The sequence below is a fragment of the Pan paniscus genome, chromosome 15 (genome assembly GCF_029289425.2).
Source record: "Pan paniscus chromosome 15, NHGRI_mPanPan1-v2.0_pri, whole genome shotgun sequence".
NCBI classification, from domain to species: domain Eukaryota; kingdom Metazoa; phylum Chordata; class Mammalia; order Primates; family Hominidae; genus Pan; species Pan paniscus.
In genome coordinates this window covers 26,073,017-26,095,602 of record NC_073264.2, presented here as the reverse complement: position 1 = coordinate 26,095,602, position 22,586 = coordinate 26,073,017, and positions in this window count along the sequence as shown.

Below are 22,586 nucleotides of genomic sequence, written 5' to 3'. Positions count from 1 at the left end.
CCCCAACATGCTTACACCTTTGACAAGCATTTGCCCTTGAGCACAAAAATGTTTATTAAATTCTACTTTCTGCACTAAAAATAATATATCTAAATCAACTGAGAACTATTTTTTGGTTTTCTAAAATTTGAATTCATTAATTCATTCAATCAATATTTGCTGAATGTTATTATACGGGGCTGGCAGGATAGACAGATAAATCAGACACTGCTCTTGTTCTCAAGAAGTTTACAAAGAAAGAGGAAATGAAATATAAAAGTAAACTTGATACACGATTAAAGATGTCATCATCACCTCTACCCTGCTCCTATCTCTATAAAGGCAATCTTTCCTCACGCCTTCCTTCAATTTAGCCTCAGATATGGCAAAAAGAAAACAAATAGACAGCACAGGATGACTGCTGGGCTGCTTCCTTGATTACCTTCTTTTGTCATCCTTTAGTCTCTCTGCCCTGGTGTTCTGATTTTAGCTGTGGTTATACATTCGTAGACTCCTCCCTGTTGTAATAAACAGTTGAGATCCATTCATTCATTAACAATTATTGAGTGCCCATTATGGGTCAGGCCCAATTCTGGTGCTGCAGACAGAGACAGCAGTGAAGTGACCAAGGCAGATGCTGTCTTTTGGACCTCACCCCTCACCCTATTTTACCTTGAGTTTGGACATTGTGTACCCCCCATCTGGGGTCACCTAGGTTCCAAGAAACTGGTATATTCCCTGCTGGCCTCGGCCCTGAAGCACCCTTCTTCCTTAAACGGTAGGAAAGTAACAAAGGGCAAAGATGAGGGGTGGGAAATGACTTACTTTATTAAAAGGCACAACCCCTGATGGTCTAGAGAGGTTTATGCAAGTGTGTGCATATACAAATACACACACACACACACACACACACAATGATTAAAGACTATGTGTATATTTATTTATTCATTCATTCATTCATTTTTATTTTCAGAGGGAAAGTCTCACTATGTTGCCCAGGTTGGACTTTAACTCCTGGGCTAAAAAGATCCTCCTGCCTTGGTTTCCTGAGTAGCTAAGACTAGAGGCATGCACCACCATATCCTGCTTTTTTTTTTTTCCTATTCCCATTTCCCTTTTGAGCCAGGAGGGTAATATGAAATGTACCTGTAATTGATATTTGGTTTTGGAAATTGCCAACAAATATCCCTTCTCTAAGTCCTGTGTCCCTCCCTACCTCCTGACAGTAGGCCCCTGAATACCTATATATCCCTAACCCCTTATACAGTGATAACTGATCAAATTAGGATAAAGTGTGGCCATCTGACTCAAGTAACATCAGTTAGATTCTGCTTTCCAAGAATTTGAATTGATACTTAAAGGCCATTATTACTCTGCTGGGAACTTTTAAAGCTAGGGCTAGAGGGGCCATACTTAACCTGAGTTCAAGTGGAACAGAAAAGGGTGGTAGTAAAGACAAAAGTGAAAGGAGCCTTTACCCAGAAGCAGGCAGAGGTGAGCAGCTATGTGGCCCAAAGGAACATAGATGGCAGCTCTTGCCTTGCCAGTAGGTTCTGCTTTGGATCCTTTGAGAGCCCTGGCAACACTTCCAGCCCATGAGTTCTGTGGCTATCATTTTATCTTTCCAACAATCTTCCATCTTTTCTTTTTTTGGTTGTTGTTGTTTAAATTGGTTGATTTTGTTTCTTTTTCCTGAAATCAACCATTCTCTAAAATACATTTCACTGTTCTGGCTAATGTGATTTTTGAGTAATTTCTACTATTTCCCAATGATTAATTAATTTGAGAACTCGAGCTTACACATCTAGTAAAGGCCAGAGAAAATGCCACTAAAGAGAATTCAGCTGATATTCGTGGAGACGAAAACCTGTCCCAGGATGTTATGGATTGCATGTTTGTGTCCTTCTCAAATTCTTATGTTGAAGCCCTAACTTCCAATAAGCATGCACACTCATGTGTATGCTCTTTTGCTCTTCCACCTTCTGCCATAGGATGATGCAGAATGAAGATCCTTGCCAGATGCTGACACCATGCTCTTGGATCTCCCATCCTCCAGAACTGTGAGCCAAATAAATTACTTTTCATTATAAATTGTCCAGTCTGTGGTATTATGTTATAACAACATAAAATGGGATAAGACAACCAATAGTATTAGAAATGCTAATTCAATACTTCTCTTTTATGCTGTTTTGTTAACATGGTTCATTGATTTGGGGGGATATAATATACATTTTTAAAATGTAAACATCAGCCAAAGAAACTATTGAGTCACTCAGAAATGAAGAAGAGATAATAAGAGAAAAGAAACAAACAAAAACTATTGAGGAATATGTACGTTTTGCTAAGTTTGGGTAATAAATCCAAGAGGAAAATTTCTGCTGGGACATTGGTAACTGGGGTATACAGGGCAGGCCTGTACATGTGAAAACACTAGAAAATGAAGGCACTTGCCAGTACAACTTCTACCTTGTATATAAAGAACATCACCTAAAGCATATAAGAGAAGGAAAATCAGGCAAAGCAAGCAGAACCTGATAATACGAATGGAAGAATATGAGCAATAGTCTTTGATATCTGATGAGTGATTTTCAATTTACAAAGCACTTCCAGGCACATTATCTCTGGATTGCCATAAAATTCTCATGAGGCAGGAAAGGTGTTTTTCTTATCTCTCTTTCTCTTCTGAGGAACCTGAGGTTCAGCCAAGTTAAGAGGCCAGTCAAAAGTCACACACCTGGCCTCCTCTGACCCCACGTTTCTTTACATTAGTTCTCAAGTTATACTTTGAAAGGCAGGAATCTGCACCTTCATCAATCTCTAATCAACTGCCTTCGCCTGGCACGTGGTGCCCCACTGAGTGTATTCTATTGGTCTCAAGTTAATGAGGAGATCTCTCTACCATAACGTTCCTGTAACAGAAAAAAATTCTATTTGCTTTCCAAAGAAGAGAAGAGTTGGCAGTTATAAGGCCACGGGCCTGGTCCAAGACAAAATGATAAGAAACTACAATCTGCCTTGGCCTTCCTCTCCAGTGTCCCATAAGATCTCTACATGCCATCGCCTTCCCAGAAGCTCCACTGCAAGGACCCACTCTACCTTTCCCAGACAATGATTCCTCCTAATCCCTCTATTTCCCCTCACAGATGTACAAGATAGGGTATGCTTCAGAAACAAATGAGCCCTAAATCTCAGGGGCTTAACACAACAAAACTCATGTCTCATTCACACTACAAGTCTGATCAGTTCAGCTCTGTTCCCTGGGTTCACTCAGGATCTCAGACTAACAGAAGCATCACCTTGACATTGCCCCCATGATGACTAACATAGCATCTGCTTGGAAGTGACACACATCACCTCTGTTCATGTTCCTTTGGCCCAAATTAATCACACATCAGTGTTTAGCTTCAAAGAGGTGGAAAGTATGATCCTACTGAGGGCATGCTGGGGAAGCAGAATATTGGTAACCAAACTAATGACAACCATGGAGCCCAGGCTGTATTTGATGTTTGAGTCTCCCAGAAACAGTCCCACAAAGAGTTCCAACCTTCATCTAAACTTCTCCTGTGACTGGAAGCTCCCTGCCTCATAAACACCTTACTTAATTTGAAGGGAGCACCTTCTTAAAAATAATCAAATTTGTCCTCCATCTAACTTTTGCTGTCTAGTATTCACTCTTTCCTCAGGGTCTTGGGATAAATTATTAATTTATTGAATGAATAAAAGATCTTCAAACATTTGATAGAGCTATTCTACTTATATATTTACTCATTTAATGACATTAGATCCCTGCCCTCCAAGAGATCTTGGGTGTAAAGTGCAGTACATGATAGCATGGGATATGGCATAGACAATTCCCTAATGTCATTTGAGGAAAAATCGAGAACCTTCAAATGAGTGGGATGGGTTCAAGGGAGTCTGTAGAGATGGCTTTCTGGAGAAAGACAGTTGATGCTGGCACAATAAGAGAGGAGCCACCCCAGAAGATGAGAATGTACAGAGGAAACAACTTGTATTAGGTACTCTAGGTGTGAAACTGCATGATGCATCCATGGAATTATAAGGAAGTCTGGAAAGCAAGATGTCTTTTGGGAAGGGACTTGAGACAAGGTGAGCATCAAATCATGGAGAGCCTTGGGGCTAAGGGGAGGGATCTGGAATCATGGAACCTATTTAAGAATTTTAAGCATAAAATTAACATGAGCTGATTCACATCTTAGCACCACCACCTGGCAGTAGGGTCATAATGAAGAACAGAAGACCAGCCTGAGTCTGAGAGAGAAATTGCAGCCATCGTGGTTGGAGCCATGAGGCCAGAGCAAAGGCGATGATCTTGCAAAGAAGAGGGCAGATTGGAGAGGAGGAGATGGAATGGACAGCACTTGGTAATTAATTGCAAAAGCAGAGGCAGCCTATGGTGGGGGACTAGGATGTCTCTCAGCCTTCTGCCATGGGCAACTAAGTGGATGGTGGTGTCATTCACTGAGGTAGGAACATTCAAGGAGATTGGTGGGAGAAACTCATAGTTTCTTGAGTTCAGTTTTGAACAGGTTGAGTGTAAGTTGCTGATGTGCCCTAGTGGTAATGCATTAGGCAGTTTGCTGTATCTATCAAGAGAGGGTGGGCCAGAGATTATACGTTAGGGAGTCATTAGTCTGCTACTAATTATTGAACACAAACCATACTTTTTCTACACATGAAGGGGAGTAAATATACACTAATTTATCAATTTGCCATATTCCTTTCATCAATGAAAAGAGTCAAACTCTGTAAAATATTTGAAGAGATTTATTCTGAGCCAAATATGAGTGACCAATGGCCCTTGAGAGATCTTGAGAACATGTGTCCAAGGTGGTTGAACTACAAGTTGGTTCTATACATTTTAGGAAGACATAAGATATCAATAAATACATGTAAGGTGTACATTGGCTCAAACTAGAAAGGCAGCACAAATGAATGCAAGAGCTTCCAGATCATAGGTAGATTCAAAGATTTTCTGATTGGCAATTGGTTGAAAGAGTTAAGTTATTGTCTAAAGACTTAGCGTCAATGGAAAGGAATGTCTGGTTTAAGATGAGAGGTGTAGAGACCAAAGATTTTTCATACAGAAGCCTCCAGGTAGCAGGCTTCGGAGAGAATAGATTGTAAACATTTCTTATCAGACTTAAAATTTGTTCTATCAGTAATTCCAAAAGGGAGGAAGATACAATGAGGCATGTCTGGGCTCCCCTTCCCATCATGGCCTGAACTAGTTTTTTAGGTTAACTTTGGGATGCTGTTGGCTGAGAAAATGGGTTCGTTCAGGTGCTTAGTGGGCTTAGAATTTTATTTTGGTTTACATTTGCCAGTGGCCAGATTTAGCCACATCTACTGTCTACAGTTTCTTCTTCTTAGACTCAAAGAACGTGAAAGCCTTAACCACAATTAGTGTCTTGCTTGGTAAGCACAGAATTCAACCACAGGAAAATGGAGAGTCATGAGAAATATTTCATCCAAACACACAAAGGTCTGATGAGTCATCCCTTCTCCACAATGGAGAACATCTCTGGAATAGTTCAGATGCTCACTTCTCCTACATCTAGGTTTTTTTCTCTCCCCTGCCTGTGCCAAACAACTGTCATACACTTACTTTTTTCTATCCCACAGAATGTCTATGATCTTTCTTTTTAATCACGTTTATATTTTTCATTCTGGTTACATACATTGATGAAGTTACAACTCAGACCTGCAAATGTTGAAGTATATTATAGGGACTGAACATGGGTTAACATTTTTAAAGCTCAAGTATTCTTGAAAACTACCCATCACACACTTCACTTCCAGATGTTTCCCTGAAGTACTGGAGCTAATCTGATTCATCAAATGTTTGATATTTCTAATCTCATTCTTAATGGGAAACCTGAACTTCAGGATTGCAGGCTGCTTCACTGTCACTCTGTGGCATAATAAAAAATATATTTTGTCTTTGTCCCTGATTCCTGGCACACAGCTTCTAAAACTCTTGGGATTTCCTAAATTATAGGAGTATATTTTGTTACTCATAATGAGTCCCTTTTGACCACATCTGAGTTTATGCTAACAAGGTAACTTGGAGCGGGAGTGGGGGTGCGGGGGTTTGGACAGTTTTAGGATGAGGACTGGTCACCAGAAAGACCAAAGACGTGATTAGAGGATGGGAACTTTCAGCCCCACCATACCCCAACATCTGGGAGAAGAGAGGGGCTAGAGGTTGAGTTATAAACACTCATGAACAAGATTCAGAAAGCTTCCATACTGGCAAACACATCAATGTTCTGGGAAGATGGCAGGCCCAGAGTGGGTGTGGAAACTGGGCATTACTAAACCCCCCCATATCTTGCCATATGGCTGGTTCTGAATTGTGTCCTTTATAATAAATTGTTTTTCTGAGCTTTGTGAGTCATTCTAGCAAATTACTAAAGCTGGGGTCATGGGAATCCATGTAAGCAGAAATATGGGTAGTATTGGCACCCCTTTGCAGGCATCTGAGGTGGAGCAGTCTTATGGAACTGAGCCATTAATTTATGGGGTCCACACTAACACTTGATAGTGTCAGAATTGAATTGAATTGTTGGACACCAAGTTGGTGTCATAGAATTGGAGAATTGGCATGAAAAAAATCCACACATTTGGTATCAGAAGTGGTGTCAGAAGAATCACCATCCACACCCTTCTAATAAAAGCCATAAAATCTTTACTGAGCTCAACAAATATCTCATCATAAAAAGCAAACTTTTATCACCAGCTGTCTATTATTTAGGACATCAGCAACTATTAGTCATATCTTCAGAAGATGTGATTTGTTGGAGCTAAGGGAGGCTAGTCAAACTGATGCGGACACAATGATAGAAACTAGTAAGGATGTAAAGCCCTTCCTCACCTTAGGGAGATGCAGCAGGAGCTGTCCTGGTGCCTCAAGAAGTCTTTGTACTCTGCTCTGAACAGATCTCTTAGCCAATTTCTGTTTCTTGCTGCAGTTATTTTAGATTCAAATGCTATACTTGAATTATCTGTTGGCTTTCAGTCCCAGATTGGCCTGAAGACTCTGCCTTTTGGCTTTCTCTTGACTGTAAACATTGCCACCCTGTGATCAGTCTAGACTCCCCTCCATATCAGACTAAGTTCCTTGAATCTTGAAGGACCTGGGCAGCTGCTTATCTGGGAGAGGACTATAGACAGCGTTTATTTTAAGAGATACTGACAAATAGAGAAATTTTGATCATGATGACAAAGGAGAGAAAGGAATTTTATGCCATATGAGACATTAGTAAAGATCTTGGAGATGTTTAGTCTTGGAGAAAGAAAAAATGGAGGGGAAACTGCATAGTGACTTTCAAAAATCCAAGGTCAGTTGACAGGAAGATCATAACTTGCATCTACTGTTGAACAAGTCGAAGAAGCAGATTTCTATTGAACATCAGAACTGCTCTGAAATTCTGCCCCAAAAGTTAGAGCATCCTCCCACTACCATTGAAGTATTTCCGGTTGAGGAAAATGACTGAGCTGTCAAGATTGCCATAGAAAGGGTTGTAGATTACTTTCAAAGGCCTTGCTGAGCCACTCTAGAGTTCTCCTATGTGGACTCACAACACGAGGGTTATAATTCCAGTCACATAAGCACTGATTCAAAATAAAAGGAAAGAAGAAAAACACATCTTTAAAAGTTCAAATAGTTTTCAAATATTTTCTCCCATTCTGTAGATTACCTTTTCACTCTGTTGATTGTTTCTTTTGCTGTACAGAAGCTTTTTAGTTCGATATAATCCCATTTGTTTATTTTTGCTTTTGTTGCCTGTGCTTTTGAGATCTTACTCATACAAATTTTTCCCAGACCAATATACTGAATGAAACATTTCCCCTATGATTCCTTCTGGTAGTTTTATAGTTTTGGGTCTATGTTTAGGTGTTTGATGCATTTTAAGTTTATTTTTCTATAGGATAAAAGGCGGGGGTGGTGGGGAAGGTCTGGCTTCATTCTCCTGCACAGGGATATCCAGTTTTCCCCAGCATCATTTATTGAAGAGGTTGTCCTTTCCCAAGTGAGCATTCTTGGCGCCTTTGTCAGGAGTCAGTTGGCTGTGGAGATGTGGATTAATTTCTGAATTTTCTATACTGTTCCGTGAATCTATATGTCTGTTTTTATGCCAGGACCATGATGCTTTGGTGACTACAGCTTTGTAGTATTTTGAAGTCTGGTGGTGTGATGCCTCCAGCTTTGTTCTTTTTGCTCAGGAATGCTTTGGCTATATCCAGAATATACAAGGAACTCAAACATCTCAATAGAAAATGAACAATCCAATTTAAAAATGAGCAAATTATCTGAACAGACATTTCCCCAAAGAAGACATACAAAAGGCCACCAAATATATGAAAAACTGCTCAGCATTACTAATCCTCAGGGAAATGTAAATCAAAACCCCAACGAGGTGTCATCTAACCTCAGTTAGGATGACTATTATCACAAAGACAAAGAATAGCTAATGCTAGTGAGGATGTGGATAAAGTGGAACTCATGTACTATTGGTGGAAATATAAACTAGTACAGCCATTATAGAGTATAGTATGGAGGGTCCTACAAATAGAACTGTTATATGATCCAGCAATCCTACTACTGGGCATTTATCCAAAGGAAAGTGATACGGTTTGGCTGTGTCCCCACCGAAATCTCATCTTGAATTCCCGGCATTGTGGGAGGGACCAGGTGGGAGGTAATTGAATCAGGGAGGCGTCTTTTTCGTGTTGTTCTCGTGATAGTGAATAAGTCTCATGAGATCTGATGGTTTTAAAAATGGGAGTTTCCCCACACAAGCTCTTCTCTCGTTCCACTGCCATGTAAGAAATGCCTTCCACCTTTTGCCATGATTGTGAGGCCTCCCCAGCCACGTGGAATTGTGAGTCCAATAGACTTCTTTCTTTTGTAAATTGCCCACTCTCAGGTATGTCTTTATCAGCAGCGTGAAAAGGGACTAATATAGTAAACTGGTACCAATAGAGTGGGGCATTGCTGAAAAGATACCCAAAAATGTGGAAGCGACTTTGGAACTGGGTACCAGGCAGAGGCTGGAACAATTTGGAGGGCTCAGAAGAAGATAGGAAAATGTGGGAAGGTTTGGAACTTCCTAGAGACTTGTTGAATGGCTTTGACAAAAATGCTGATAGTTATATAAACAATAAGGTCCAGGCTGAGGTGGTCCAGGATGAGGAACTTGTTGGGAACTGGAGCAAAGGTGACTCTTGTTATGTTTTAGCAAAGAGACTGGTGGCATCTTGCCCCTTCCCTAGAGATTTGTGGAACTTTGAACTTGAGAAAGATGATTTAGGGTATCTTGCAGAAGAAACTTCTAAGCGGTAAACCATTCAAGAGGTGGCTTGGGTGCTGTTAAACGCACTCAGTTATAAGCAGAGCATAAAAGTTCAGAAAATTCGCATCCTGGCAATGTGATAGAAAAGAAAATCCCATTTTCTGAAGAGAAATTCAATCTGGCTGCAGAAATTTGCATAAGTAATGAAGAGCCGAATGTTAATCCCCAAGACAATGGGGAAAACATCTCCCAGGCAGGTCAGAGTTCTTCATGGCAGCCCTTCCCATCACACGCCTGGAGACCTAGGAGGAAAAAGTGGGTTCATAGGCTGGGCCCCAGGTCCCCATGCTGTGTGCAGCCTAGGGACTTGGTGCCCTGCATCCCACCTGTTCCAGCCATGGCTGAAAGGGGCCAATATAGAGCCCAGGCCGTAGCTTCAGAGGATTCAAGCCCCAAGCCTTGGCAGCTTCCAGGTGGTGTTGAGCTTACAAGTGCACAGAAGTCAAGAACTGGGGTTTGGGAACCTCTCCCTAGATTTCAGATGTATGCAAATGCCTGGATGCCCAGGCAGAAGATTACTGCTAGGGCAGGGATCTCATAAAGAACCTCTGCTAGGGCTGTGCAGAAGGGAAATGTGGGGTTAGAGCCCTCACACAGAGTCCCTACTGGGGCATCGCCTAGTTGAGCTGTGAGAAGAGGGTCACTATCCTCCAGACCCCAGAATGGTAGATCCACAGACAGCTTGCACTGTGTGCCTGGAAAAGCCACAGACACTCAATGCCAGCCCATGAAAGAAACCAGGAGGGAGGCTGTACCCTGCAGAGGCACAGGGGTAGAGCTTCCCAAGACCATGGGAACCCACCTCTTGCATGAGCATGACCTGGCTGTGAGACATGGAGTCAAAGGAGATCGTTTTGGAGCATTAAGATTTGACTGCCCAGCTGGATTTTGGACTTGCACTGGGCCTGTAGCCCCTTTGTTTTGGCCAATTTCTCCCATTTGGAGTAGCTGTATTTACCCAATGGCTTTATTTACCCAATACCTGTACCCCCATTGTATCTAGGAAGTAACTAACTTGCTTTTGATTTTACAGGTTCATAGAAGGAAGGGACTTGCCTTGTCTTGGATAAGACTTTGGACTGTGAATTTTTGATTTAATGCTGAAATGAGTTGAGACTTTGGGGGACTGTTGGGAAGGCATGATTGGTTTTGAAATGTGAGGACATGAGATTTGGGAGGGGCCATGGGTGGAATGATATGGTTTGGCTGTGTCCTCACACAAATCTCATCTTGAATTCCCATGTGTTGTTGGAGGGACCTGGTGAGAGGTAATTGAATCATGGGGGCAAGTCTTTTATGTGATGTATAATGTGAATGGGTCTTACAAGAGCTGATGATTTTAAAAACAAAAGTTTCCCTGCACAAGCTCTTCCCTCTTGCCACCACCACGTAAGAAATGCCTTTCACCTTCCACCATGATTGTGAGGCCTCCCCAGCCATGTAGAACTGTGAGTCCAATAAACTTCTTTCTTTTATAAGTTGCCCAGCCTTGGATATGTCTTTTTCAGCAGAGTGAAAATGGACTAATAAAAAAAGGAAATCTGTATATTGAAGAGACATCTGTATCCTCATGTTTATTGCAGCTCTATTGACAATAGCCAAGATATAAAGTCAGTTTAGATGTCCAACAACAGATGAATGCCTTTTTAAATGTAGTCTGTGTACACAATGGGATATGATTCAGCCATAAAAAAAGAAAGAAATCCTTTCATTTGAGGCAACATGGATGGAACTGGAGGGCATTATGTTAAGTGAAATAAGCCAGAAACAGAAATTTAAACACTACATGTTCTCGTTCTTATGTGGAAGCTAAAAAAAGTAGATCTTATAGAAACAAAAAGTTAAACAGAGGATAGTGGAGCCTGGGAAGGATGGGGTAAGGGAGGGACAGGGAGAGATGTGTTAAAGGATATAAAATTACATATAAAGTTACAGCTAGATAGATAGAATAAGTTCCAGTATTCTCTACCACTGTAGCATAACTATACTTAATAATAATATATAGTCTTAAATAGCTAGAGGAATGTTCCCAACACAGAGAAATAATATGTATTTGAGATGATAGATATGCTATTTGCCCCAATCTGATCACTATACACTATGTGTCTCAAAACATCCCTACATACCGCATGAATATGTACAATCATTATATGTCAATTAAAGAATAAAATAAAAACATGTTCAAATAAATAAAATTAATTTGGAAGCCTAGTATCCAGGTTGAGCAAGTAAGTTGAAAACAGTAGGACCATTTAAGATGTGAAGAAGTGATGAATACAAGAATCCTTATAATTAAGTAGGTTATGTGCCTTAAAGAAACTCTGTGTGAATCTGTAGAATAGTAATCACTGAAATGTGTAGTTACCAAAAGCAGTGGAACAAGATGACGCATGTTCAGTTTCTCTAGAAACAAACAATTAGTTGTGTGGAAGAAATGAAATAATAGAGTCCAGACTGTCCTGACTGTTTGTTCCTGGGGCAGAGGTTTTCTTCAGGATAGCATGGCAGGGTGCATCTTCCTAATACCTGCTGGGTGAGAAAAAAGTGGAGATTTGTAACCCCCATCAAAGAGAACCTCACCTTCCTACTTATTAGTGCCGGAAATAATTCCTCCAGGGTCATCCTTGGAGGAACAATGGAAAGAGGAGGAGGAATCAAGCCCAGCAATGCCAAGACGTCACTGTTTCAATACACTCACACCTGCCTCTTTTGATGAAATGACACTTCAGGGGGTCAGAGGTGGGCTTATTCTTTCAGCTATGTCCTGAATGAACGCACAGTAGGGAGGCCCTAGTTCTAAACAATTGTGAGCAATTATTGACTGTAATAAAAACAAAACTGCCATCAAAAAAAACTGTTCCTCGTTGCATGCTACCCCTCCTATTCCTTAGAAGTTATTACATGAAATGGACTTGCCAGCCCAGTATGTTGTCACTCTTGCATCTTCACATGACTCTGCCTCGTTCTAATCATCACCACCTTTTTTTTTCTTGAGCCCTTGAAGCAAGAATGGATCAAGGGAATAATTTAATTCTAGCGCCCTCTGCTGGTCCTGTAGAAGGGCAAGATGTCTGAAACTACATCAGTACTTGCCACATTGTTCACTACCGAAAAGCCATTTTATTATTTTATTAACTCCAGAGACGTCACATTTTGAAATTTTTCTTTCAGAAAAACTCTGTCTATTACGTATTTATTAGTCTACCAGTTTGCATCTATTAAAGTCATAGAAAACTGCCAATCAGAACTTGTGACCAACATGCAGTAACCAAGCTTACTACACAAAGGTTATGTATTTCTAGTTAAACATAAAAATTCATACTTTACCTAGCCTGTAAAATATTGTTGGTAAGTGTGCAATTTCTGTGACTTTTTAACATATTGCACATAACTTAAGGACCTGGTTCCTACACAGAGATCCAGGGACCCCAGGTTTTGAACCATAGAGTCAGAATGTCTATCTCAGTACCTAAACAACAGGCATGTTTCTGACATATTCTTACTTTACTAGTAGGCACTTCTGGATGATCGCTAAATGTTTCTTGTTACTTGCATATAATTCTTCAAATTACTTTGGTGTGTTAACTGGTCACATCGTGGCCTAGGTTTTCAGGTAACAGGTTAGCAACAGCAATGAACAGCAGAGTGGGGGTGGAGATGGTATCTAGGAGGTGGCATACATAGGTACATGATTAGCGATATCTGAAATCCAATTCTCAGTTGCCTTCTTGCCCCATTGCCCTCCAACTGCATTACAGGATGGTCTCACAAACAGAAAGTTGATGTATTCACAGGAGAAAAGAGAGGGAGATGGCACAACATGGTAGACTCAGCAGAGTATGTGAGCGGGGCCCGGGGGGAGAAAGGCAGGGGAGTGAGACAGTCAAGAAATAGGGGAGGGATAGCATTAGGAGATATACCTAATGTTAAATGATGAGTTAATGGGTGCAGCACACCAACATGGCACATGTAATATATATGTAACAAACCTGCATGTTGTGCACATGTACCCTAAAACTTAAAGTATAATAAAAACAAAGAAATAGCCAAGGAGGCCTCTGAGGCCAGAGACTCATTGTTCTCACCATGGCGACTGACACAATACCTGAACTCATACTAGGCTCTCAAACATTTGGAAAATTTCTGCAGGTATCATGCTTACTTCTCCTAGAAAAGCTTTTAGCTAGGTACAAAGCTTTACCACTGACACTAATAATCAAGACTGCTAAGATGATAATCAAAAGTAGCTTGTTCAGTGGTAGAATTGAGCTTGCTATGTGGCTGTATTTTGTACAGAAATGGCTGTATGTTTTCGAAAAAGATGAATGTGTCTCAGAGTGATTTTCAATGTGTGATTTTTTTCTTTTAAAGTAAAATTTCATTGCAATATAACATGCAAATGGAAAGGTACACAAAGTGAACACAACTACCTAACCAGAACTCAGATCAAGAAACAGATCATTCCAGCACCCAGAAGCCCTCGTTGTGTCTCCTTCCTGTCATTCGCCACAGCCCCATCCCTGCTATCCTAACTTCTACGCCGTAGATGAATTTTGCCTATTTTTATAATATACACACAGACACATACATGAATATATACTCTTCTGTGTCAAGTTTCTTTTTCTCAACATTATTTTTGTGAGGGAAATTCATGTTGTTAGTTGCAATTTATTCTCATTGCTATATTTTATTAATAAATGTACCACAATTTTTAATCGATTCTTATGATGAGTTGACTCCAGTTACTATTCTAGCTACTGTTCTGAATTGTGCTGGTATGAGCATCTATACACATTTGTTTTGCATGCATATATACCCTTTTTTGTTAGGTATTTGCCAAGTGGTATAATTGCTGAATCACAGGAGATAGTATGTGCATACAATCAGCTTGCGCAAGTGCTGCCAAAAGGTTTTGCAATGTGATTGTGCTGATTTTGTATTCGTTTTTGTGCAAAGCTAGATGCCAGAGATGTTTAGAGAGGATAAAGAACAGGGAGTGAGAATATTGTCCCTAGGCCTATGATTTGGAGCCTAAGGGGATTTGATGGAAAAGAAGACAAAATAATCCTCAAAGGGATAGGCCCCGCCATTCATCAACTAATCACTGGAGTGGATCTGAAAGTCTACTTCCTAAGGGTGAGAAAGGAAGGCAGAATCATAATGCAAAAGGCAAAGGAGAAGGAGAAGATAAGGGAGAAGATCAAAATGGATGCTACCCCCAAATGTGAAGGCAATGCTAACAATTTACCATCATTAAAAGGTGGCATTGTAGTGTCCCAAAATCCTGACCCCAACAGGGAAAATTAGAACCAGACTGCAGCAAAATATGAGGCCTGTAGTATACATTTGTATTGGTCTCAAAGTTTCATAAACTTGTTTGGGGCTTTGTGGGTACTCAAAGTTATTAATCAGGACAGCTCCTCTTTGTAATTTTGCAGTAATGTTTTTTACCACTGCTAGTATTCACAGGAAAACAATAAAAGCTTATTTTTGAGCTTCTCCATAAGATTTTTTTCTTTATTTCTTCTAAAAAAGAAAAAACAGGATACATGTGCAGAACATGTAGGTTCGTCACATAGGTATACATGTGCCATGGTGATCTGCTGCACCTATTTACCCATCCTCTAAGTTCCCTCCCCTCACTCCCCACCCTCCAATAGGCCCTGGTATGTGTTGTTCCACTCTCTGTGTCCATGTGTTCTCTATGTTCACCTCCCACTTATGAGTGAGAACATGTGGTGTTCAGTTTTCTGTTCCTGTGTTAGTTTGCTGAAGATGATGGCTTCCAGCTTTATCCATCCACGTTCCTGCAAAGGACCTGATTTCATTCTTTTTATGGCTGCATAGTATTCCCTGGTGTATATGTACCACATTTTCTTTATCCAGTCTATCACTGATGGGCATTTGGGCTGGTTCCATGTTTTTGCTATTGTAAATAGTGCTGCAGTAAACATATGTGTGCATGTGTCTTTATAGTAGAATGATTCATATTCCTTTGAATATATACCTAGTAATGGGATTGCTAGGTCAAATGGCATTTCTGGTTCTAGATCCTCGAAGAATCGCCACACTGTCTTCCACAATGATTGAACTAATTTACATTCCAAACAGTGTAATAGCATTCCTATTTCTCCACAGCCACACCAGCATCTATTGTTTCCTGACTTTTTAATAACCATTCTGAGTGGTGTGAGATAGTATCTCATTGTGGTTTTGATTTTCATTTCTCTGATGATCAGTGACGTTGAGCTTTTTTTCATATGTTTGTTGGCCATGTTAATATCTTGTCTTGAGAAGTGTCTGTTCATATCCTTTGCCCACTTTTTGATGAGTTGCTTGTTTTTTTCTTGTAAATATGTTTAAGTTCTTTATAAACTCTGGATATTAGACCTTTGTCAGATGGGTAGATTACAAAATTTTTCTCCCATTCTATAGGTTGCCTGTTCACTCCGATGATAGCTTCTTTTGCTGTTCAGAAGCTCTTTGGTTTAATTAGGTCCCATTTGTCAATTTTGTCTTTTGTTGCAATTGCTTTTGGTGTTTTTGTCATGAAGTCTTTGCCCATGCCTATGTCCTGAATGGTACTGCCTAGGTTTTCCTCTAGAGTTTTTATGGTTTTGGGTTTTACATTAAATCTTTAATCCATCTTGAGTCCAATTTTTGTATAAGGTGTAAGGAAGGAGTCCAGTTTCAGTTATCAATATAGCTAGCCAGTTTTCTTAGCACCACTTACTGAGTAGGAGATCCTTTTCCCGTTGCTTGTTTTTGTCAGGTTTGTTAAAGATCAGATGGTTGTAGGTATGTGGTGTTATTTCTGAGGCCTCTTTTCTGCTCCATTGGTCTATATGTCTGTTTTGGTACTAGTACCATGCTGTTTGGTTATTATAGCCTTGTAATAGTTTGAAATCAGGTAGCATGATGCCTCCATCTTTGTTCTTTTTGCTTATGATTGTCTTGGCTATACGGGGTCTTCTTTGATTCAATATGAAAGTTAGAATTGTTTTTTTCTAATTCCGTGAAGAATGTCAATGGCAGTTTGATGGGAATAGCATTGAATCTGTAAATTACTTTGGGTAGTATGGCCATTTTCACAATATTCATTCTTCCTATCCATGAGGATGGAATGTTTTTCCATTTGTTTGTGACCTCTCCTATTTCCTTGAGCTGTGGTTTGTATTCTTCTTGAAGAGGTCCTTCACATCCCTTGCTATCTGTATTCCTAGGTATTTTACTATCTTTGTAGTAATTGTGAATGGAATTCACAATCCTGTTTTGGCTCTCTGCTTGCCTATTGTTGATGTAAAGGGATGCTTGTGATTTTTGCCCATTGATTTTAGTATCCTGAGATTTGCTGAAGTTGCTTAACAGTTCAAGAAGTTTTTGGGCTGAAGTGATGGAGTTTTGTAAATATAAAATCATGTTGTCTGCAGAGACAACTTGACTTCCTCTCTTCCTTTTTGGATACCCTTTATTTCTTTGTCTTGCCTGATTGCCCTGGCCAGAACTTCCATTACTATGTTGAATAGGAGTGGTGAGAGAGGGCATCCTTGTCTTGTACCGTTTTTCAAAGGGAATGCTTCCAGCTTTTGCCTATTCAATATGATATTGGCTATGGGTTTGTCATAAGTGGCTCTTATTATTTTGAGATATGTTCCACCAATACCTAGTTTATTGAGAGTTTTTAACAGGAAGCAATGTTGAATTTTATCAAAGACCTTTTCTGCATCTATTGAAATAATTATGCAGTTTTTGTCTTTTGTTCTGTTTATGTGATGGATTACATTTATTGATTTGCATATGTTGAACCAGCCTTGCATCCCAGAGATGAAGCCAACTTGGTCATGGCGGATAAGTTTTTTGAGGTGCTGCTGTATTTAGTTTGCCAGTATTTTACTGAGGATTTTCACATCAATGTTCCTCAGGGATATTGGCCTGAAGTTTTGTGTTTTTTGTTGTGTCTCTTCCCGGTTTTGGTATCAGGATGACGCTAGCTTCATAAAATGGGTTAAGGAGGAGTCCCTCCTTTTCAATTGTTTGAAATAGTTTCAGAAGGAATGGTACCAGCTCCTCTTTGTATTTCTGGTAGAATTCAGCTGTGAATCTGTCTGGTCCTGGGCTTTTTGGGGTTGGTAGGCTATTAATTACTCCCTTCTATTAGGCTATTAATTACTGCTTTATTAATTTCAGAGTTTGCTATTGGTCTATTCAGGGACTCAACTTCTTCCTGGTTTAGTCTTGGTAGGGTGTATGTATCCAGGAATTTATCCATTTCTTCTAAACTTTCTAGTTTATTTGCATAGAAATGTTCATAGTATTCTCTGATAGTAGGTTGGCACTTTATCATTTTTTATTGTGTCGGTTTGATTCTTCTCTGTCTTCTTCTTTATTAGTCTAGCTAATGATCTATCTATTTTGTTAATTTTTTAAAAAAAAAATGCTCCTAGAGTCACTGATTTTTTTGGAGGATTTTTCATGTCTCTATCTTCTCCAATTCTTCTCTGATCTTAGTTACGTCGTCTTCTGCTAGCTTTTGGATTAGTTTCCTCTTGCCTCTCTAGCTCTTATAATTGTGATATTAGGGTATTGATTTGAGGTCTTTCTAGCTTTCTGATGTGAGCATTTAGTGCTATAAATTTCCCTCTTAACCCTGCTTTAGCTGTGTCTCAGGGATTCTGGTATGTTGTCCCTTTGTTCTCATTGGTTTTAAAGAACTTCTTGATTTCTGCCTTAATTTCATTATTTACCCAGGAGTCATTCAGGAGCAGATTGTTCAATTTCCAGGAAATTGTGTGGTTTTGAGTGAGTTTCTTAATCCTGAGTTCTAATTTGATTTCACCGTGGTCTGAGAGACTGTTATGATTTCAGTTCTTTTGCATTTGCTGAGGAGTGTTTCACTTCCAATTATATGGTCAATTTTAGAATAAGTGCCATGTGGCACTGAGAAGAATGTATATTCTGTTGATTTGGGGTAAAGGGTTCTGTAGACATTTACTAGGTCCACTTGATCCAGAGCTGAGTTCAAGTCCTGAATATCCTTGTTAATTTTCTGTCTCATTGATCTGTCTAATACTGACAGTGGGATGTTAAAGTCTCCCACTATTATTGTGTGGGAGTCTAAGTCTCTAAGAACTTGTTTTATGAATCTGGGTGCTCCTATATTGCATGCATATATATTCAGAAGAGTTAGCTCTTCTTGTTGAATTGTTCCCTTTAACATTATGTATGCCCTCCTTTGTCTTTTTTGATCTGTGTTGGTTTAAAGACCTGTTTTGTCAGAGACTAGGATTGCAACCCCTGCTTTTTATTTTCTTTCCATTTGCTTGGTAAATTTTCCTCCATCCCTTTATTTTGAGCCTGTGAGTGTCTTTGTATATAATATGGGTCTCCTGAATACAGCACACCAATGGGTCTTGACTCTTTATCCAATTTGCCAGTCTGTGTCTTTTAATTGGGGAATTTAGCCCATTTACATTTAAGCTTAGTATGGTTATGTGTTAATTTGATCCTGTCATCATGATGCTATTTGGTGATTTTGCACACTAGTTGATGCAATTTCTTCATAGTGTCATTGGTCTTTCTATTTTGGTGTTTTTGCAATGGCTGTTACCAATTTTTCCTTTCCATATTTAGTGCTTCTTTCAGGAGCTCTTTCAGGGCAGGCCTGGTGGTAAAAAAAAATCCCTCAGCATTTGCTTGTCTGGAAAGGATTTTATTTCTCCTTCACTTATGAAGCTGTTTAGCTGGATATGAAATTCTGGGTTGAAAATTCTTTTCTTTAAGAATGTTGAATATTGGCCCCCAGCCTCTTCTGGCTTGTAGAGTTTCTGCTGAGAGGTCTGCTGTTAGTCTGATGGGCTTCTCTTTGTAGGTAACATGACCTTTCTCTCTGGCTGCCCTTAACAGTTTTTCTTTCATTTCGACCTTGGAGAATCTGATGATTATATGTCTTGGAGTTGATCTTCTCATGTAGTATCTTAATGGGGTTCTCTGTATTTTCTGAATTTCCATGTTGGCCTGTCTTGCTAGGATGGGGAAGTTCTCCTGCATAATATCCTGAAGTGTGTTTTCCAGCTTGTTTCCATTCTCCCCATCTAATTCTGGTACTCCAATCAATCATAGGTTTGGTCTTTTTACGAAGTCCCAGATTTCTTGAAAGCTTTGTTCATTCCTTTTCATTCTTTTTTCTCTATTCTTGTCTGAATATCTTATTTCAGTAAGGTGGACTTCAAACTCTGATATCCTTTCTTCCACTTGGTCGATTCAGCTGTTGATACTTGTGTATGGTTCACGATGTTCTTGTACTGTTTTTCAGCTCCTTCAGATCATTCATGTTCCTCTCTAAACTGATTATTCTAGTTAGCAATTCCTCTAACCTTTTATCAAGGTTCTTAGCTTCTTTGCATTGGGTTAGAACATGCTCCTTTAGCTCATTGTAGTTTTTTATGACCCATCTTCTGAAGCCTACTTCTGTCAATTCATCCATCTGATCATCCAGTTCTGTGCCCTTGATGGAGAGACACTGCAATCATTTGGAAAAGAGGCACTCTGGCCTTTTGGGTTTTCAGCATTTTTTCATTGGTTCTTTCTCATCTTCTTGAGTTTGTCTAGTTTTGGTCTTTCAGTCTCCTGACCCTTGGATGGGGTCTTTGTGGGGGCCTTTTATGTTGTTGTCATTGATGCTGTTGTTGTCACTTTCTGCTTGTTTGTTTTTCTTTCAGTTGTCAGGTCCCTCTTCTGTAGGGCTGCTACAATTTCCTGGGGGTTCACTTCAGGCCTTATTCATCTGATTCACTCCTGTGCCTGGAGATGTCACTCAAGGAGGCTGGAGAGCAGCAAAGATGGGTTCCTCTTCCTTCTTCTGGGACCTCTGCCCTCAAGAGACACCAACCTGATGCCAGTAGGATCACTCCTGTATAGGATGTCTGACAACCCTTGTTGGAGGGTCTCACCCAGTTGGGTAGCACAGGGAGCAGGACCTGTTTAAGGAATCACTTTGTCCTTTGGTGGAGGGTGTGGGTTTCACTAGGGGAAAACCCACTCATCTGGGCTGCATGGATTCCTAAGAACTACCAGGAGGAGAGGCTAAGTCTGCTGGTCCACAGAGACTGCAGCTACCCCTCCCACTAGGGGCTCAGGCCCAGGCAGATCCCAATTCTCTCCCTGAGCCTCTGGCTGGAGTTATTGGAGATCCTGCAGGGAATCCCAGCCCACTGAGGAAGGATGGGTCAGGAATAGACCTGAAGAGGCACTCTGGCCACAGACTGCCACAGTTGGGCTGTAGGGACAAGGCTTAGGGCCCAACCATCCAGCCTCCCTGGCTCCAGCAGGGGAAAAGCACGGCCTGCAGCTATAGAAATGGGTGCCACCCTTCCCCTGCCCAGGGAGCTTAGCATATTAGGCAGTTGTGAGTCCCAGTGCTGGCTGCTGCCTCTCCCCCAAGGAGCTCAAACAGTTTGGACAGCAGGCAGGCGCAGCTGGTGCTGGTCGTCCCTCCCCCAGGGAGTTCCATAGGCTTAGGCAGATTTCACCAGGGAGGCCATAAGAATCTGCGCATTCCGGGACTGGGACACTAGGCCCTGGTGGCGTGGGTTGGCAAGTGGGATCTTCCAATCTGTGGGTTGCACAGTTCCATGGAAAAAGCAGTTTCCCTGGCTGGGTAGCACACTCAGTCACCACCTCCCTTGGCTGGGAGGAGGGGGTTCCCCTTCCCCTTGTGGCTTCAGGTGGGCCACAGCACCACACTGCTTTTCCTTCTCTCCGTGGGTCACGCCAGCCTTCTAGTCAATTTTGATGAGACAACCTGGATACCTTGGTTGCTGGTGAAGGATTCACACACTTATTATGTTTTTTTTTGATGGGAGCCTCCAAAAGATGATGCTTCTAGTCAGCCATTTTGCACCCCACCCCCAAAAGATTTTTATAGAAAGTTTAATTTGCAAATAAGTAAGCCCAAATGGAAATACCAGATGCTATCAGACAGGAGGATCAGAGTTTCCATTTAAACATGCTTGTCCCTCTTTCAGCTTGATTCAGGGCTTTCTTCTTAATGTCTCGGGAAACTCATTTGCTAAGAGTGACTCAGAATTAACCCACTCTGTGAGACTGGTTATCAAAAGCTACTTAAAGCATTGCAGAGAGGAATGCAATGTTCTGTTTACAAAAGGAATTTGCTAATTATGAAGCCCTAAACATATATATATATATATATATATATATATATATATATATATATGCATTTACTTCTCTCTTTGCAATTCAGAAATTAATCCGTTGGTGGTTCTGGTCTTTTCTCAGCTGAGGTCCTCTCTGACACTTTGCTACAGCAGAAAACTCCTACATGAGCACTTGACTTCTCCATATCTGCCTTTCCTCAAATTGGTTTTCAGCTCTGGGGCACTCTGCTCTGCAACAGAGATGCCCTCACACAACAGATAGGACTGCCTATCCTTGTAGAGAACAGCCCAGCTTACACTTGCATTCGTTTCCTTAGGGCCATTTTTGTGAATTAAACTTGGCATAGCCCTGCCTATTTGCTTTTGATCTGACGTGCTGGACAAGGAGTTCAGTTCATTTTCTGCCTCTCTAGCAATCGTGTCCAAAAGCATTATCCAGCAGGAGGTCTAAGGAAGCTGCTATTATCAGCAGCAAACAGGCACACTTGAAAATTCATGAGCAATTTGTAAAGGGCAGGAGTTCTTCCCCTCAGTGCTTTCACTGCCCCACTACTGAGATGCTGGCTGAGCCCAGACAAAGAGGGGAATATCAATTCAGGCCAGGAATTCAGCAGTGGTTCCAATGCCACTGATTTGGAAGCCACTGCTTTGCTTCTGAGTAATACCCAAGGGTACATGGAAGTGGCATGGCCAATTCAGTCATGCTGGCTGCTAGGCGAATCAATTTGCCTACAGGACCCCTGTTATGAGCATTCACCCTAGGAGCTTCCATATGCACAAATGGACATTAGTAAAGCATGTATACCCAGCCTCCTGGAGACTATTCAAGTTGTCCCCCAAGTCAAGAAGGAACAAAGTTCTGGGTGAATACCATCTAAGAAACAATGCATCTATCTCATTCAAACACATTTTCTTTCTCTCTGTTGTGAGTTGCTTCAATGGATCGCCTATGCCACCCTCCCTACTATTCCTTAGCCTTGCCAGCTTTCAGAGCTCAGTTAATTCTATCTAAGCAATTTTATTTGTTAAATCAAGACATACACTCACCTTAACCCCA